General features: G+C 53.8%; 1 protein-coding gene across 2 annotated transcripts in view; it reads right to left on the reverse strand.

The window, feature by feature from the left end:
• The window catches only part of hivep2a (HIVEP zinc finger 2a), a 64,517-nt gene that overhangs the window by 45,702 nt on the left and 1,517 nt on the right, over positions 1-17,298 (reverse strand). Inside the window, exons 1-2 of one of the 2 annotated variants that reach the window (XM_072702797.1) lie at positions 13,593-13,848; positions 13,109-13,187 (exon numbers count right to left, since the gene is read on the reverse strand). The gene's annotated coding sequence lies outside the window, so the exon portion shown is untranslated. Of the gene's footprint in view, positions 1-13,108; positions 13,188-13,592; positions 13,849-17,298 lie in introns of those variants that run through there. The other variant, XM_072702796.1, reaches the window with a different exon arrangement.

Below are 17,298 nucleotides of genomic sequence, written 5' to 3' on the forward strand. Positions count from 1 at the left end.
AGCTAAGGGAGGATCTCATGTTGCATGTGACACCTGTCCCCTGCTCCCCATGCAGGAGAAGTCTGCGCCATCTAAACAGCTCTCCTATTGCCACCCGTACTCCATCCCCCCCCCCCACACCCCCCACCCACCAACACTGCAGTGTCAGTTTACTTCAGTCTCTAGTCAAGCAGTCCCAATTTTAGCCTTGGCCTCGTGTCAGATCAGTTGGCTGACTCTGAGAATAAGCAACAGGGACTTCCCAAACAGAAGACCCCTGGAGTGCATTTAGTTTTGACACACCCCCCCACCCACCCCCCTGCAACACAGTCACCCCCCTTCCCCAAATAAACTGGTGACCCTATTTCGTTCAGCATCTAGCGGACAGCTGCGGATAAAAAGTTTGTTGTCCGTTTACGTTGAACAGAATTCTGCTCATCACAGCAAACGGTGTCTCACAGTGTCGGACAAGAAAACTTTCCTGGGGGGAAAAGATGTTTAATCTGAACTAAAATTAATTTATTCAACAGCATAATTCATCAGGGCATAAACATGTCCATTTTACGACCACAGATGGCAGGATGGCGTTTCTAAAAAAACTCAGTATCATTGGGGTTACATCACACCACTGCCAATTAACATAATCTCCATTTTATTGGGGGTTCATTTCCAGCCAATTTTACTTATCCATGGCTGGATCTCAGCTCTGTGTGGGAGGAAGAGGAAGTGAGGCCCCCCCAGGGCTGGAGAAATGCAACAAAATAAATCTGTCTCTGACAGAAACGTTCAAATGAAGACGGAGATTCATACCACCCCCTCAAGGTAAAGCATAGCCACGAAATGCAAAGAGCCAAGGACTGTACCGTGGGAAACACCGCTGTGGTACAAGCGCAGTTTCTGCAATGCAAAGCCTCCCCTTGCCGCCCGCTGCATTCGGCTTGAAGGTCAGGAAGCAAGCCGATATTTTACGAAGCCCAGCATGAAACTGAAAATCAAATCTATCGACAGATAAGATTTAAAGGTAAGAATGTTTCACATTTTGGCGGCACAATGGGAAACACTTTACGCTTCCAGGGCTGGGCGTTCGAATCCCGCCTCCCCTCTGTGAGTCTGCAGTTTGCATGTTCTCCCCACATCGCAGTTGCCACTGGATACTCTTTTTTCCAGACATCCATGTAGGTCAACTGGTGTAGCCTATGTGTCATTCAATGGATTCCATGAACCTGCCGAAGAACAGTTGGATTGCAACTGAAGAAACTATTAAAGAAAGCCAACCGTAAGTAGACTGTGAAACATTTCATGACACACAGTAATGGAGGTTTCAATCTTACTCCACACTCACATCATACACACACACTCTCTCCAGCTTCAGTAAATCCGACGTGTCAGCCAGCATCCTCTCTCGTATTATTATTCACGCACGGAGATTGAGGGATAACCTTGAGTAGCCAATTCCCGACAAGCAGGCATAGCTCTATAAATAAGGTCTTGCTCCTCGGACTCCCCATTCCGCCTGGCATCTCCGCTAACCAGACTCACAGCTCGTGCCGAATCAACCGAGGGGAGCAGGACCCTCGCTGTGCAGAAGAGCGACCTGGGGGTCAGTGCAGGCCGTGACTCGGCGCCCATAGAGGCACGTTTTCAATTCTGCAACCGTTAGCGGGCAAGGGTGTTTCATGAAAGTGTCGTAACTCCCGCAAAAAGCCGTCTGGCTAACCTCACCGCTTCAGTGCCGGAACGCCGGGCATGCCTCCCACGTCACCATAAAAAAAAAAAAACTCTTGCAAAGAAACGGGTTATCGAGGCACCGTTTTATGAATTGAGATTCATTCCAGCCTCCGAAACGGCACAGCCCACAACTAGGTGCTACATTAGTGCTGCATATGGCCTACGCTCTAAGTCTTGGCGAAGAGCAGGAAGCAGCAGAGGTTTGTGTGTATAATCCTCCTTTCTGGAGACACCGCAAGGCTCACGACGACCAAGAGGTTCGAATACGAGCGACCCGCTCCTCTACACACCCTGCTCCCTCGGCGAAGGACGGCTTTATTCCATGACTCCTCTCACGCTGTTGCATAACCCAGAGAGGCACGGGAACAGCAATAAATATCCTTTACTAACCCAGGAGGTTTTCGGGAAGAGCACTGACTCACCGATTTATTTTGTAATTCGTAAAATACGCAAACTTTTATGGGTTTATTCATCTTTCGAACTTTGGAAGTAACACGTTTAGTGCCATTTGGTATTTAAACAGCCCAGGCTGGTTCGGAATAGAAAATGTTTTTTTTTTGGTCTTTACAGCTTACAGCTTAAAGTCTTCTTCTTTTGTTGTGTTCCTTTTTTGTGACAACTTCAAAACACAGGGTTTCAGCCCAGAGAGTCATATATATGGGTTAGCCGTTGGCAGATGATGCCTGCGACAGCAAACCACGAGCTGTCAACGTCTGAGCGGGAAACATCACTGATACAAACTCACGACCTGAGGCCAGTCTTTCCATAAGAGCTTTAGGCACCGGCTGTCAAAGGACCTGTGGTGAGTTTTGTCTCCATGGGAAAGTATAGGACGCTCGCCAGGTACACAACAAGCGTGTGTAAAAGGTTCACATAGATCTAGTTACCATACACTTCCACTGTGTGTGAGGACAAACCTTTAAGGCCAGGCTAATACAACAGAGGGTATAGCTCTCATGCCTGCAGAATATGTAATATGTAAATAAGTATAAGTACAAGTACAAGGCAGGGATACAATAAAATGCCATTGAACTGGCCTTGCTGAGAAGAGGACAGAAACTAAAACAGGATGGCTACGGCTGAGGGTGGAGTCCCTGTCAGCATGCTGAGCACAGGGGTGATTTGATATTTACATCTGATATTTTACAGCACCCACATGGGGTTATTGATCCGTAGCTTTGTAAAGCCACCCGACTCCAAAGCTGCATAACGTAAGAAGCCAGGCAGTCACACGACAAAGCACACGTTTTTTTTTCTCCTCTCCAGGGATCCAGGAGAGTAACCGATGCCGATTTTCCGGCATGTGGCTGCTTCTGATTTTTCGGGGTAACCCGACAAACCGAGCGTGACCTTCGCGGGGACACGGTCGGGCGTGGCGGTCATCCTCCGCTCGTCACCCGTCACCTGACAGGCGATGCCCCTCCCATGCGGACACTGCGTCCAATCAGAGTCGCAGCTGTCATCCTGTTTGCCTCAGACCTCTAATTAAAACCCCAAAAAGCGAACAGGGTGACTAATACGCCTTTTCTCTCCGTCTGCCGAGGCAGAATAGGCCGGCGGGGAGAGAAACGAACCGTTTTCTCCACAACGTCGGCATGAAACATGCGTACAGTGATATAACGCTTATATAAGCCACCTGATGCTGGAGCCCTCGCTCTCATGCCATCGCTCTCATGCTGGGCGCCGCCGGCTAATTAAGCCATGACCGGTGAGGAGAACAGAGGGAGGGGACACACTAATTTTAGGCTCCTTCCCGGGTCCGTCGGACAATCGGGAGGCATTGAGGCAGGGAGCTACAGAGAAACAGCTGGAACGAAAGGGCCCACCAGCCAGGGAAGGCACCCCTCCCCACCCCCGACCTACGGGTGACATTGCCCGAGGAAGAACAGCACCGATGCGACCCTCCCCCGCTCCCCCCCACCGCCCCGAATTGTCACGGGTACAGCAAGAGAGCACACCTAGTTCTTAGTACTCTGATGTCCAGAGATCATTGGAGGTAGGGGGGCTCGTACAGCAAACTGATGTATGTTTTACATCCATAACACGTCTCTCCTCCACAGTCCCTCAGCAGAGCACAGTGTCATCCACATGCCCTGTTCCCAGGCCGGGCTAATGACAAAGAGGCTTATTTATGCTGCAGTGCATTAAGCCTTATTAAAAACAGCGCCACCATGTGAGCAGCCGCGGCAGCACGGCTGAGCATCAGCGTCTGACAGCCGTCCGCCCGCCAGGCCCCGTGCCGCGCGGGGGAAAGTGAGAGCGAGCGGGACGGGCAGGAAGCGAGACAGAGAGAGTGAGAGAGAAAGAACGAGAGAGGGGCGTGGGCGGCGGAAGGAACGTGGGAGCGGACATGCTGCGTGTTGCCAGGCAGCTGAGTCTCCCGTCGTAAGTGGGGGGGGGGGTCTTCGATACCGGGCCCCAGGGGTGGGGGGCCCCCACGGCGAGGATGTCGCGCCTCGACGCTCTCACCTAGGCGCCGAGTGCGAATGAGGCCCACGCGCTCCTTCCCACCTTTTTTCGGAGCGCGGTGGCTGCCTCCATCAGGGCGGCTGTGCATTTTCAGCTACGAAAAAGCCCCGTGTCCGACGTCGCTCTTTTTCCCTGAGTGAATACACGCATGGTGATGACAAAAAAAAAATAAAATCAACTTTGACGACGCTGCGACGAAGCTGCCCCAGAGCCCGTTACGGGATCACAGCCTTGCATGTGATGATTTCCGACTTCCCCGCTCTCTTACATCCCACAAACTTCACTGGGCGGCATTCGCAACCTCTAATTAAGAAGAAAAAAAAGGCATTTAATTACAGTACCCCTTTTAGATATATATACTGACGAAGAACACCTATGAATTACAGTTGAGAGGCATCCTTTCGAAACAGACGTCACTGCTGTTGATTATTGTGATCTGCTCGTCCCTGCTGCTCCATCGGAAAGATGCCTTGCTGCCACAGATCCGTTTTTGCGAGGAAGAACACGGCCAGCTGAGGAGTGGGGCCACCTTCTGGCACAGCACAGGCCCCGAGGGAATGTGCGCAAACACACACACACACCGCAGCCCCTGTCTTCGTGGGGGTACCCAAATTAACCCTGCATTATAGGCCACTGGCTGCCAAATGGAGGGAATCGGCGCCTTTGCAGCCCCTGGAACAAAGAGCCACAAGGTGACGGTGACCCAGGGATGCCGGCATCCGCGCTCCACGCATGCGGACGGACGCCACCCTGACATTCCCGCTTGCCGACGTCGATTCCCACCTCGCCAGAGGAATCCGGAGAATCTAACACTGCAAAATACCTCTTTATACAGCGCTTCAAAAATCCAGCATCTCTACGTGAGATAGAGACCGAGATATGTTGATAGACATAGATTTCCAATCTTTATTATCATTTTTTTTGCATTTAAATTTTTTTTTAGCCGAGGTTATACCAGTAAAGTATGTCACCGTGGGGACTGGTGTGGAGTGTAAACAGACGAAACATCATTAGAATTCCCTAAGTGACAGATAAGAGTCAGGGACATGAGGAGGCCCCGGGGCATTCTGCCCCTTACCGGTACCAGTGGCCCGTTACCGCCACCCCAGCCTGAAAGCGGCCCCCACTGACCCCCACCACCTGGCCGGTCACAAAGCTGAGCCCTCAGCTCATTCCAAGCCACTTTCCGAAAAACCTTTGTGTGTAACAGCGGGCCTGCAGATAAGATGCAACTCAGGCTTAAATCCCGAGGTTTGATGCTGCATTAAAAAAAATGCCACTTTCAGAGCCGTTGCCAGGGCCACAGATGGGACGGCTCGGGGGGGTTTGAGGGAGGTGGTACAGGTATAATATCTGCCAAAAACAATGCATTACTTTCACTTAAGTACTTCCAGTTTTTTTTCCTGCGTATTCCATGTGGACAGAGGCTTCTGCCTAAGTGTGGCAGGACAATGGCTGTCGGAAATTATAAATAAATGACATTTCGAATTCAACTGCATACAAAAAAATAATCATTTAATAAAATATTCAAATGGAATGAAATATTATAGAGCATATCTGTAGTCTTTAGGCAAATATTTGACTCATTTGTTAAATTAGAGGAAAAACGCGCTGGGTGCTGCTCGGACGCTTAGTGCGTGTGTGTGTGTGTGTGTTAACTGGGCGAGAGTCCGTGCAGCTGGCTGCATCAGGGAAAACTCCGGAACTCGAACCCCAGCTGCAGCAAACTTGCACCGCCCATAGCCCCGCCCCTAGACCCACCTTAACCCCGCCCCTAGCCCCGCTTATCTCGCTTTACGGAAGCGCATTCATCGATGGAACACCGCCAGTCCGATGGCATGTGCGTGCTGACCTTTTCCACTAATTAGATGGCGTGCGTATTACCGCTTTACTGGCACGAACAAGCCCTTCAGACAGAACGAATGCATTTTAAACGTAGCAAATGTGGCGGCGGTAAAAAAAATAAAAATGGAATGTCGGCGATCACGCCGCGCGGGTATATACGCAACATATGCCCTGCAGCACACAGTTCGGAGCACCTTCTAGTAAATGTTTATCAAGACGTTACATGGCAGTCCAATGTCATTAGCCCTCCCCGGCACGGTGTCCCTGCTGCTAAAGTCATGACGTTGCCATGTAGCAGACAGGGTCCTGACAGACGAACTAGTTACGTGGCGAGCTAAGAAAACATGCTATTGTTTACAGGGGGAGAGGGAGGGACGCAATCAGGGGAACTGCCATAAACACACAGTGTTTGCGTGCGTTTATGTAAGACTAAGCACCTCCCTGCAGGTGGCGCAGAGGAGAATGCGCCCTTTGTTTGCTTCTCCTGCATGTAAATACAGAATGATGGGGAACAGCGAGCTATAATGGAAAGAGTGTTAGCGAAGCGCTGACCCCACGTGTCACAGGGCAGGCAGAAACAGAAACGGCAGTTGTGAGACAGGAGGGTGTAAACCTTGATTCTGAAGCACACCCACTGATTGATGTCACCAAACTATATAAATCCGCAAGACGCCTAATGGAAGAAACCCCATGCGGTGACAGCGACGGTCACAGTTACTGTCTTTGTCTTTCATTATTTTTTCCCCGTACTTAGCTTCAAAGGGAAACTGAATGTGCTATTTGTGATTTCTGAATTTTGATACTTTTTTGCTGGTGCTGATTCCACCCTCCCTCTCTCTCCCTCTCTCTCTCTCTCTCTCTCATTGCTGTCTCCCCTCTCTCTGCCTTTAAATATCAGCCATGCTGTGAGCCAGAGAAACTTTTTTTTTCCCCCCACTAAAGCCCTGCCTTCTGTGAAATCTCGGTCTAATCCGCGTGGCTATTAGGGAGTCCAATCCCCTACCACCCTCATCCAAAACATGTCAATATCTGCAATGTGTCACTCGGCTGGCGGGCGTTAAGACCGGCGGGCCTCGCGGGGACAGGAGCAGCCGCGGGGCGCGGGTGAGCACACGACCCACCGCCGCTGCCCTCAGAGACACGCTGCCTTACGGCACGGGGCTCTGTCTCGCAAGCGAGCGAAAAATCCCAGCCCTGCCATACTGAGACAGGGCCGCTTTTTAAAGCTGAGAGACGCCGACAACAGCTTGTCAGCTTCCCCGTGGGATGACAGGCAGCCTGCGCAAACCAGGAGAAATCCACCCTTAAGTCTATAAGTGTAAGCGTCTCTAACCAGAAGGTTGTTAGTTCAAGTCCCACCAGGGGACAAGCTGGAGAACCACTGGGGAAGGTGCTTAATTTAAAACGGTCCACCGAACACCCGGAATGATAAGTATGCATGGATAAAGGCATCAGCTAAGCAGCCTTACGTCTCTAACAAAGACAAAAAAAAATATGTCAGCACTGTAAAAATGTGGTTCGGACACCATCTCCAAATTCGGCCCTATATCATCCGGGTAGCGTCCTCTAGCTAATAAGGCTGAACTGATTATGGGACGCAGAGAGACGTCATGCCCTTTGAGAGGCTGGAGATGACATGTAATCAGTATCCCCCCCCCCCCCCCCCCGGCCCCCCCGCCTGGCTCTCCCTCACCGCATGTTTCACAACTGCGGTGGTCGTCCGGCTGCGCTACTGTAGCATGTTTAAAAAAAAAAAAACACTGTTAATCTGATCCAAACTCCTTCTCGGTGGGGAGGAGATCTCAAAACGGCAGAAAAATGGGGCAGATCTTGTCACATGTCCCCGGTAAAAAGGCAGAGGAAAAATCAGTATACAAATGCTGTAAAAAATGAAGACAATTAGTTGTTTTTCCCTTCACTTAGCTAACAGACGGGGTGACTGATTGCTCCAGCAATAAAGGACCGACCTCTGACATCTTTAACCCCTTCATCCACCACCGGGGGCCGCTCGCAGGAAAGGCAGCTCGGCGGTAAACACCAACCCAAGCTAATTGATCCAATTAAGCACCATAATTGATCCAATTAAGCAGTTAGGAGTTTGGGATTAAGCATTAAAGGGACACCGTAGCCCCCTGGGATCGGCGTGCTGGGATTACCGCCCGCGAAGGGAGCCGGGGGCGGCACGAGGTCACAGCGGGTAAGTGGGGGCACAGCGATCAACTCAGCCTGCCTTTGATCACACCCCCATGCAGTGGACAGGCTCCAAATGGGACAGTGACAAGTACGAATGTCTCACTGCGATATGGAGAGAGTGTGACTGCACACACCTGAGTCACACAGACTTCCCTCACCATTTCAATCCCTACTTTTATTAACAAAAAATAAAATTAAAATGCATAAATGTTTAATGTATAAAACTGCATAATATATATACAGTAAGACCCTTTATAATATGGAATGATTATCATAAGATATATAACATATTAATGACTAGTACTAAATGTCTGGCAATGTATTACACAGAGAATTTGTACACTGGTCTTATTTAAAAGAACATTAATATATCAGTGTATATACTTATTCATTTTATTGTAACTGGTGTATGAACAGTGCATACAAGCAGATAATTAATGCATACTCATCCATCCGTCCATCCTGCATGCTGGTCACAGTCATGGGGAGTCACCCATCTACATAGTATAATATGCATATGAACACATAATTCCTCACCGCTGAATGCCGCAATGTGGACATATTATATGTGGATAAATATGGCCGATCTCTGTTCGGATGTAAAGCGCAGAGGGGGCCACCTGGAGGTGCCACAGAGATAGCGCAAAGAGGGCGCGGGCAGTGCCAGGGTCCGCATTGTGCCCGGCCCAGTGCCTCGCAGTCAGACCCAGAGAGAGAGAGCGTGAGAGAGAGAGAGAGAGAGAGAGAGAAACCGCGAGCACGGATTTCTGTCACAGATGGCACGCGACAGAAGCGCCATCAGGGTTCCGGGCTGTGGTGCCTGCGCGGAACCGGCGCCGCGGGAAGACGTCTCGGAGCGCCGAAGGAGACGCGGAACGTCGCTCCGAAGTCCCTCTTCCCCGGCTTAATGAGCTCCACAGTCACCCTGCTCTCTTAAAAAATACATGTCGTTATTGTAGTGGCTATGTCTGCCTGCCTTCTTAAAAAAACAAAAAGATTACCGCATAAATCAAACCTCACAACTGGCATTTAGAAGCCGGCTTCAATTATTCCGCCACTTGCGACTGCTTTTAACTGCAGGAGGGGACAGTGTCGCCGAGAGATAACTGGGGACAACAAAGAGACGTCACCCGGCCCTGGCATTTGCCAGATTTATTTCCCGTTGAATGTCATGGGATCTAATCTGAATTACTGTCGTTTTCCGGGCCCGACGCATCGCCGGGAATCAGATGGACGGGGCCGCCGAGGCCACGGCCGGAAAACTGGGCCCGAAGAGCAGGGATGCCTCCGGGGGCCGGAGCCGGGAAGGACCCCCTCCTCCCAGATCACCTTCACGGAGTGCGGAGGATGATAATGAAGAGGCAGGGGGGGGGGGGGGGTGAAGTACTGCCGCGATGACAGCCTGGCACCGGGACGGGATCTTTAAAGAGGTGACTGGGTGCATTCCTCCTCGTCCTACTCTGCCTATTCCCCAGCCCTCCTTCTCCTCGTCTAAACCCCCACCGCTCTGCCACTCTGTCACCCCCACACCTTCCCCAGGCTTCTGTCGCTGCACCCCCCCTCCCAGCCCGGGCCGGGTCCCGTGCTTCCAGAGCCCCCCCCCCGTGGCTGCGTGGGCACTCTCCACACTGCTTGACTCAGATCCTGGCGCAGCTGCGAGCGCTGGCTACCAAACTGGTGCATGTGTGAGCTCACCACCTGTTCCGCCGCGAGAGAGAGGGAGAGAGAATGAGGGAGGGAGGGAGAGAAGGGAGGGAGAGTAGGGGGCACGCTTGCCACTTCTTGCAGCAGACCGCCACTCGCCGTCGAATGAAAGGCTAACTTCGGGCGTGGAGGAGCCCCGGATTTAATTCCAGATAAATCCCCGCATGGCGGCTGCATGTTTAAACGCAGCACTTGCGCTGCGTGACTCAACGCGCACCAGGGTGCCGATCCTGACCCGCGCTGGGTACAGGGCTCGCCGCTGCAGGTCTAAACAGGTGTGAGCTGAGGATGGTGAAGGCTCCCGTTGCCACGGAGCCCTGCCAGCGTACGGGGAGGGGGGGGTGGGTGATGAAAGCCCACTGAGAGCCCACTAGCACAATCCCGGCACACGCCCCGCGGCTAATGCAGCCTCGGGTCCTAACCACTCCCCCCCCCTCCCCCAGCACCAAGGACCACATGCTGCAATGGCGGAGTCATGGCAGGCTTTGACACAGAGCCCGGAAAATAAAAGCAAAGCGGCAAGGAGGGCGGGAGGAGAGTGTTTGATGACCCCCTACCCCTGTCTCGGTCCCCATCACTCAAACGCCCCCCGCTGGTGGCCGAGACTGCAACCTGGCAGCCTGCCAACATCCCAAAACAGGAAGTACATCTCGCTGCCCGTGGCTGGTTAGCCGAGTCCTCATTTGCATCAGTGCTGAAGAGGAAGTGAAACCTCACCCGGCTATTCAGATTGGGGGGGGGGGGGGGTGACTTCCTCGTCCACACACTGTTTTCTATGTGCTTCGACTACAAGCATGCGCCCCCTGTGTGTCAATCTAGGGAACTGCAGGAGCACGTTTCAAACCATCAGAGGGGTGGATGGGGCATCGTGGAGACCAGCACTGCACCCCATCAGCCTCCAGGGGCCCGTAGGGGCCCACGTCACCTATCCTACTACACTGTAGCTGCAGTGTTGCTCCTTCTCCCTCGGGGGGACGTGCAGAGTGTCGGTAGCCGTATGCGCCCTCTCTGCCAGCAGGCACCCGCCTCCGATCCGCACAGACCACAGGCCGGGGGGCTCACCGGGGGGGGCGGGGCCTCCAGAGTGTTTTTGTTGGTGTGGGACGTCTCCTCGCTGCCACCACTCGGCCTCTGGGCCCGGTTCTAAACAGCGACACTCTCAATCCGATCCCGTCAAGGACAAAGCTGGGCCCGCCGTTCCCATAGTAACAGATTGTGTATTTGTACTTTAGGGTCTCTGTGCATTGTCTGCGCCGGGGCTCGTACCAAGCTCTGCCAGAACGCTGACCGCCGGCACTGCCGCTTCTCTTCTTGCACCTCTGCCGCGATTTAGGACCCCCCCCCACCCCCGCCGATGTTCTATAATGTCCCTGCCATTTTCAGCAATTCTCCAGCCCCCATGAAAAACATAATTACATTTCATATCCAGAAGCTTCCCGCAAATCCGCTTTGTAAATGTTTATTTGCGCTGCGTGGATCTGCATCATAGCGAGGAGCAGGGGAGCCCGGCCGGCGTGGCTGGCACCGCGTGCCCCCCCCGCGCCCCCCCCCCCCCCCCCCCGCCACTTCCTGTGGAGCCGAGGGGGGGCAGCCAGGACGCGGCACATGGCCGGCAGTTTCCGTGGAAGCCTCCACTCTCCTCATGTAATATAATCGATCGCAGAAAGATAAACACACAGTGGAAAACATTCTGCCGGTAGACAAAGGTAAATGTAAATATCCTAGGCGGTTTCCCACAATGCACCCTGCTCTGGCCAGAGAGGGAGGAACCACCAATAGGCTGAGCTCCCTCTGTCGGACGTGTAGGTGTCAGACGGGATTCGGCACGGCAGTGGGGGCTCAGCAGACGAGTTGGGGGGGGGGGGGGTGAGTAGTGCATCGACCTTTCCGAGTTCCTGTAGAGACAGGTCGAGATTTGGCCTGAAGTCAGCCTTCGGGGTGGGGCACACTGCCTAAACGAGGGGGGAGGAGGTTGGGTGGGAGGTGGGCAGAGGTGAGCTGACCACCCCCTACTCGCTCACGTCCGTGCTCGACCCTAGCGGCTGGAGGAAATGAAAAAAAAAAACCACACATACATATTCATGACCGCAGCCGAAAAAACACAACGCAATTATCCAAAATCTTTTCCTGAGAAGAGACGGTTGCTATGAGGCACCTCGCTGCCGCGCCGGAAGGTTCCGCCCAGCAGAACAGCGGCACACTGGAGCATGCAAATAGTATGGAAACGACACGTGCCGGACATCGCCGGTCCCTGTGCTGGTGCCCTTCACAGCACTCGCTCACTTGAGGGGGGGGGTGGGGGGGGGGGACAGCCTCATACCGCCGCTCGCAGAAACCAACAAGGGAGCTTCACTCTCACCAGCATCCGGCAGGAGAGCAGCACCACGCTAATGGAGACCGGATCACAGAACGATCCGGCGCATCGCGGCCCGAGCAGGGATGGGAAATGTGGGGCATGGGGGGTGGCGGTGTTCAAGAATCCCGACCCATCTTCATCATCATCATCACAGTGCCCCGTGACGGACAGGAAGCAGACGGATGCACTGTCTGGATTTTAGCCAGACATCCCTTCTGGTTTCTGTTCTTTTTTAGTGCATTTCTGGTCCAAAGTACCCAGAAAGAGGACATGCCATCTCCTTCAGGGAGGGGGTCGGGGGGTTCCAGCTTCAGCAGTATGACTGGTAGCTCCCCCGCCCACTGGGGGCACCATCGAGCCGCACTACGCTCTGTCCCAACCATTTACTTTTAACAAGTCCTGCTTTCCAGTAGTTTCCCCAGCACCTCAGCACCCCCTCCCCTCATATAGAGATAAAGTTTGACAAAAGCAGGAAAAATGCAGTGAAAGCCCCCAAAGCTTTTATCGGGATGCCAAACGCAGTGAGGTGCCATTTAATTTACCCGGCTCAGTTACGCACTAATAATCAGCGAAAGCAGACCACATCCCCTGTGCCCCACCACCCCCTTTTAATCTGCCATGAAGACCACCCCGTCTGCACCCCTGCACAGCAGAGACTGCCGGGGAACAAGCCCAGCTGATGCCAAATAATTCATCCTGCCAATTAGCCAATGTAGTAATCATGCAAGAATACAGGAACGATGCCCTACAGGATGAGGGGGCAGCGGGCCGCGGGCCGCGTGACTCCCTTGCCCAATGGCAGCGTCCGAGCCGGCCCCAGGGACCCACACATACCTCTTGTCCCGACGTGGTCTCTTCCCTCGGCCGTCCTGAGCTAATCCCCAGTCCGCCGCAGAGACTCGCCTCATGCACCCTGCGTAAGAGAGGGAGGAAGAGGGAGTCAGTCGGCTCAGTGCCAGGGAGACGCGCGGACGCGGACGCGGAGGCACACGTGGAGGCACGGCTCCCGTGCCTGAACTCCGAGCCAGCAGGTGCTCCCCGTGGAGCAGAGGGACAAACCTGCCTGCCAGGCTAAACTCCTCCCACGTTACTCCAGCTCGAAAGCACAGCAGGTACAAACTTGTTTCCTGGAAGGCTTGTCAATCCATCCACAGCCCTACCAGGCCATGCTAGCGTGTCACCTCCACCTTGGTCACATGGGGGGGGGGGGCACACATGGAGGGGAGATGCCACCCCTCCTCTTTCACCCTCTATCTTTCCCTCCAGGAGCACAATCCCCCACCCCCCCCCCCAGGCCCCCACCTTCCTAACAGCCCACCTGACACCGCATCCTCTCTCCGGCTTCAGTTGGGGGGTGGGCCCGGAGAGCTGGAGGTTCAGGGGGGAGGCTGAGGGTGGAGGTGGCAGCAGCAATGATGACGTCACGTGAGGGTAAGGGTGGGGGGAAGGGGTCGCAGATGAAAAAAAAAAAAGAATCACAGCTCCGGTATCCAGATCGCACAAAAAAAAAAAAAAACAAAAACGCGTGTCGGAGTGACACGGACGCACTGCTCAACACGGTCTGCTCCGGCTCCGCTGCACGCGCCCTCCCTTCCTCCCGCTCGCTCTCTGCCACCAGCCCAGCTTGTGAGGGGGAGGGCAGAGAGAGAGAAAGAGAGAGAGAGAGGGTAGGAGGGAGAGAGTGAAAGGGAGAGAGAGACAGAGGGAGAGAGAGAATGATCATATTTCCTCAGCATAAACACCTGCATGCTGATTGGCTGGCAGAGAGCAAGAGAGACATCAATTGCAGAGGCGATGCCTCAGCACGGGCTGTCAGCAGAGTGCAGACATGAAAGTAGGTCTCAGCTGGCTCTGCTGCTGCAGAGAGAGACCGGTGGGCAGAGAGACCTGGGGAGAGAGAGAGAGACAGACAAGGAGAGAGACGGGGGAAAGAGGGGGAATGGGAAGAGAGAACCAGACAGGTAGAGATAGATGGGGGAGAGAGACATGGAGAGAGGGAGACAGGGAGAGAGAGACAGCAGGAGAAAGAGGGGGAGAGAGAGACATGGGGGAGAGAGAAGGGGTAGTGAGCGGGGGAGAGAGACAGACAGGGAGAGAGTGAGACAGGGAGAGACAAAGAGGAAGCGAGAGAGAAAGGGAGAAATAGATGTGGGAAAGAGAAAGATGGGGAGAGGGAGAAAGGGCAGAGAGAGGGAGAGAGAGAGGGGAGAGGGGGCAGATGGGGATAGAGATGCAGGAGAGAGAATAAGACAGGGTAAAAGAGATAGACAGGGAAAGAAATACAGATGGGGAGAGAGACAGGGGAGAGAGATGGGAAGACAGAAAGATGAGGAGAGAAAAGGAGAGAAAGGGAGATGGGAAAAGACTGAAAAAAAGAGGGGAGAGACAGGTGAAGAGCAATGGAGAGAGGGAAATGAGGAGAGAGGGAGTAGAATAGAGGTAGAAAGACAAAGAGAGAGGGGTTGAGAGAGAAAGAGAAAGAAAGAAAGAAAGAAAAAGAAAGAAAGAAAGAAAGAAAGAAAAAGAAAGAAAGAAAGAAAGAAAGAAAGAGGGGAGAGAGACAGACAGAAGGAGACACACAGATATACAGTGAGAGACCACTACTTTTTTAGGGACAGGAAGCATGAGACCACGAGTACTTCCTGTTGTGCAGTAAAGGCAGGCAGGGGGACGTCACAACAAAGTTGACACTCCTCAGCACCCACTCAAGAGGCTGCGCTCTCCCTGAGCCCAGACACCAGAACCTGGCCGTCCTCATTTCAGGTTGCAGCACCACCTTTTGTCACACCTTCCCACCCCTCTGTAAGAGCACCTGGGCTTTCAACTCCACTACTTAACACACAGCAGCCAATAAGAAGCACCCCAGTAGGACTTTCACACGGCTCGTACCACCGCCACCGGTGACGAGGGGAGCGGGAGGGGGGGGGGGGCATTTCACAAGAATCTGTGACTCCTCTAAGCAGCTGATTTACGGCTTGATGAATGTGTGTCACGCATGAGGCGTGAGGCCCCACACTTCTAAAATAAGCGTCCAGAGTTGGGGGCAGGTGGGGGGAGGGGGGGGGGCGGGGTAGGGGTCAAATGTCCCATCAGGGGGTAGGGGTCATAAAATCCCGTCGATCAGGCATTTAAGAGGATTCGGCATTAGCAGCGGAGTCCAGACGCTGCACTCAGCCGTCGTTACGATTCAGGAAGCCGGACCACACGACACCAGCCCTCCCCAATCTGGCATTAAAATTTAAGACGCCGAAGTCTAGGGCAGTGTGCTGGTGGTGAGGCTGGGGGGGGGGGGTCCTCTCCCATCGCTGTGCCCTTAAGACACTGAAAATATAAGGAAGTGCTCAGACTAATTCTACCTCCCAGGCAGCAGCAGAGCTCTGTGCATGTCTTAGCTGCACCAGACAACGTGCCTCTTCCACATTGCAGGTGCACGCCTGCAGCTACGAGGGGGGTGGGGGCACCGGCGGCAGGGCAGGCGGGCGGGCAAGGGGGGGGGGGGGGGGGGGAGCAGAGTGTGTGCAACGATATCTGGCAAAGAAATGAAGCAGGCAGCCTATTAATCAAGTGGCACAGAGACACAGCCCCAGTGAAGGTTAAATAATTGAACACCCGCCTTCATGGCCCTTCTCGTCCATGCCCTATCGTTTTCCCCTGGGGGGGGGTGCCTGTGTCTGCGATCGTCTGTATCATACACAGGGGATGGCGAGCCAGTACCCCACCCTCTCTCCCACCCGATGACAGGACAGCAGAGTGTCACCTCTAAAAGGGACAGCCATGAAGCTCAAGCTACTGACAGGGGAAGGGGGGGGGGGGGGGGGGGGATCAGACACGATGGTGACGCCTACACCTGCCACGCATGCAGAGGATAGGCGTGGAGCAGATGCCTACACAGACGAGCATGATGGCCGCACGTGGGAGCACACGCCCACACACACACACACACACACACACACGCTGCCTCACACACCCCACACATGTCGTGCATAGAGACCTGCATTCGTAACACGTGCAGCAAGCCGCCCACAGGGACACACACATGCACAGCCTGCAGGCCTGCGCAGCACGAAGCCCGGTGACCGCACAGGGAGCTGATGGCAAAAATGGGAACCTTAACGATCCCCCCCTCTGGGTGCACCCGGGCAGCTTGGGCACAGAGGCAGAACCACAAGGAGCAGCACCACATCCGCCTGAGGTCTGGGCCTCTGGCACGCCCCCCCCCCCCCCCTTTTCTTATCCACAGGCACTGCTTTCTTTTTCAGACCTTAGGTGGTTGCGGGGGGACAGGACGCAGCCAGCCCCTCCACCATCCACACAAGCACTCCAGGCCGCCTGGAGCATGTGACATAGTGCCCTACAGTGAACCCCGTGCAAACTCTCTAGGCCTCCGCTGCAGCCGCCGACACAGAATGAACCATTATTCTCAAATCCGAAGTGACTCACGGATTGACACGCCAGCCACCTCAAAAGCTGGGTGTTGTTACTATGGCGATTCAGGTTATGTTCATCGCCCAAGGGTACAAGAGCAATGACCCCCAACCCCCCACCCGGGGAGCACTAACTCTTGGGGGCGGTAGATCCTGCTTCCTGCTCCCCTATCCCCGGCAGAACTGCTGCGACTGTAGAGCTGCGTTAGCGCCCGGGGCGCCGTGTTGGAAAACCACAGCGGGCGAGAGGAAAACAACAGGCTTCATCTACGCTCCGCACACGCGGAATCTCCGCGAAACCGGGAGGACACACCTAAGTTACTGTTACACCTCAGAGTCGGGCTGGAAACAATGGCGAGACCAAGACTCTACGGCATGTTTTTGAAACCACTGATGTCTTTTAAATGCATTAAGCGTGGGTAGACGGAGCACTGTCTGGTGGAGAAGAGGAAGCAGCTTTATACCGTGTGGAACATTAAAACACTCAGGTACGGAGCAGAGGAAAAATCCAGTTCAAAACAACTATCAATATGCCACTCTTAGCAGGTGTCACACAAACACACATATATATAAAAAACATCTAATAACGCACAAGAGATT

The sequence above is a fragment of the Paramormyrops kingsleyae genome, chromosome 19 (genome assembly GCF_048594095.1).
Source record: "Paramormyrops kingsleyae isolate MSU_618 chromosome 19, PKINGS_0.4, whole genome shotgun sequence".
NCBI lineage: Eukaryota > Metazoa > Chordata > Actinopteri > Osteoglossiformes > Mormyridae > Paramormyrops > Paramormyrops kingsleyae.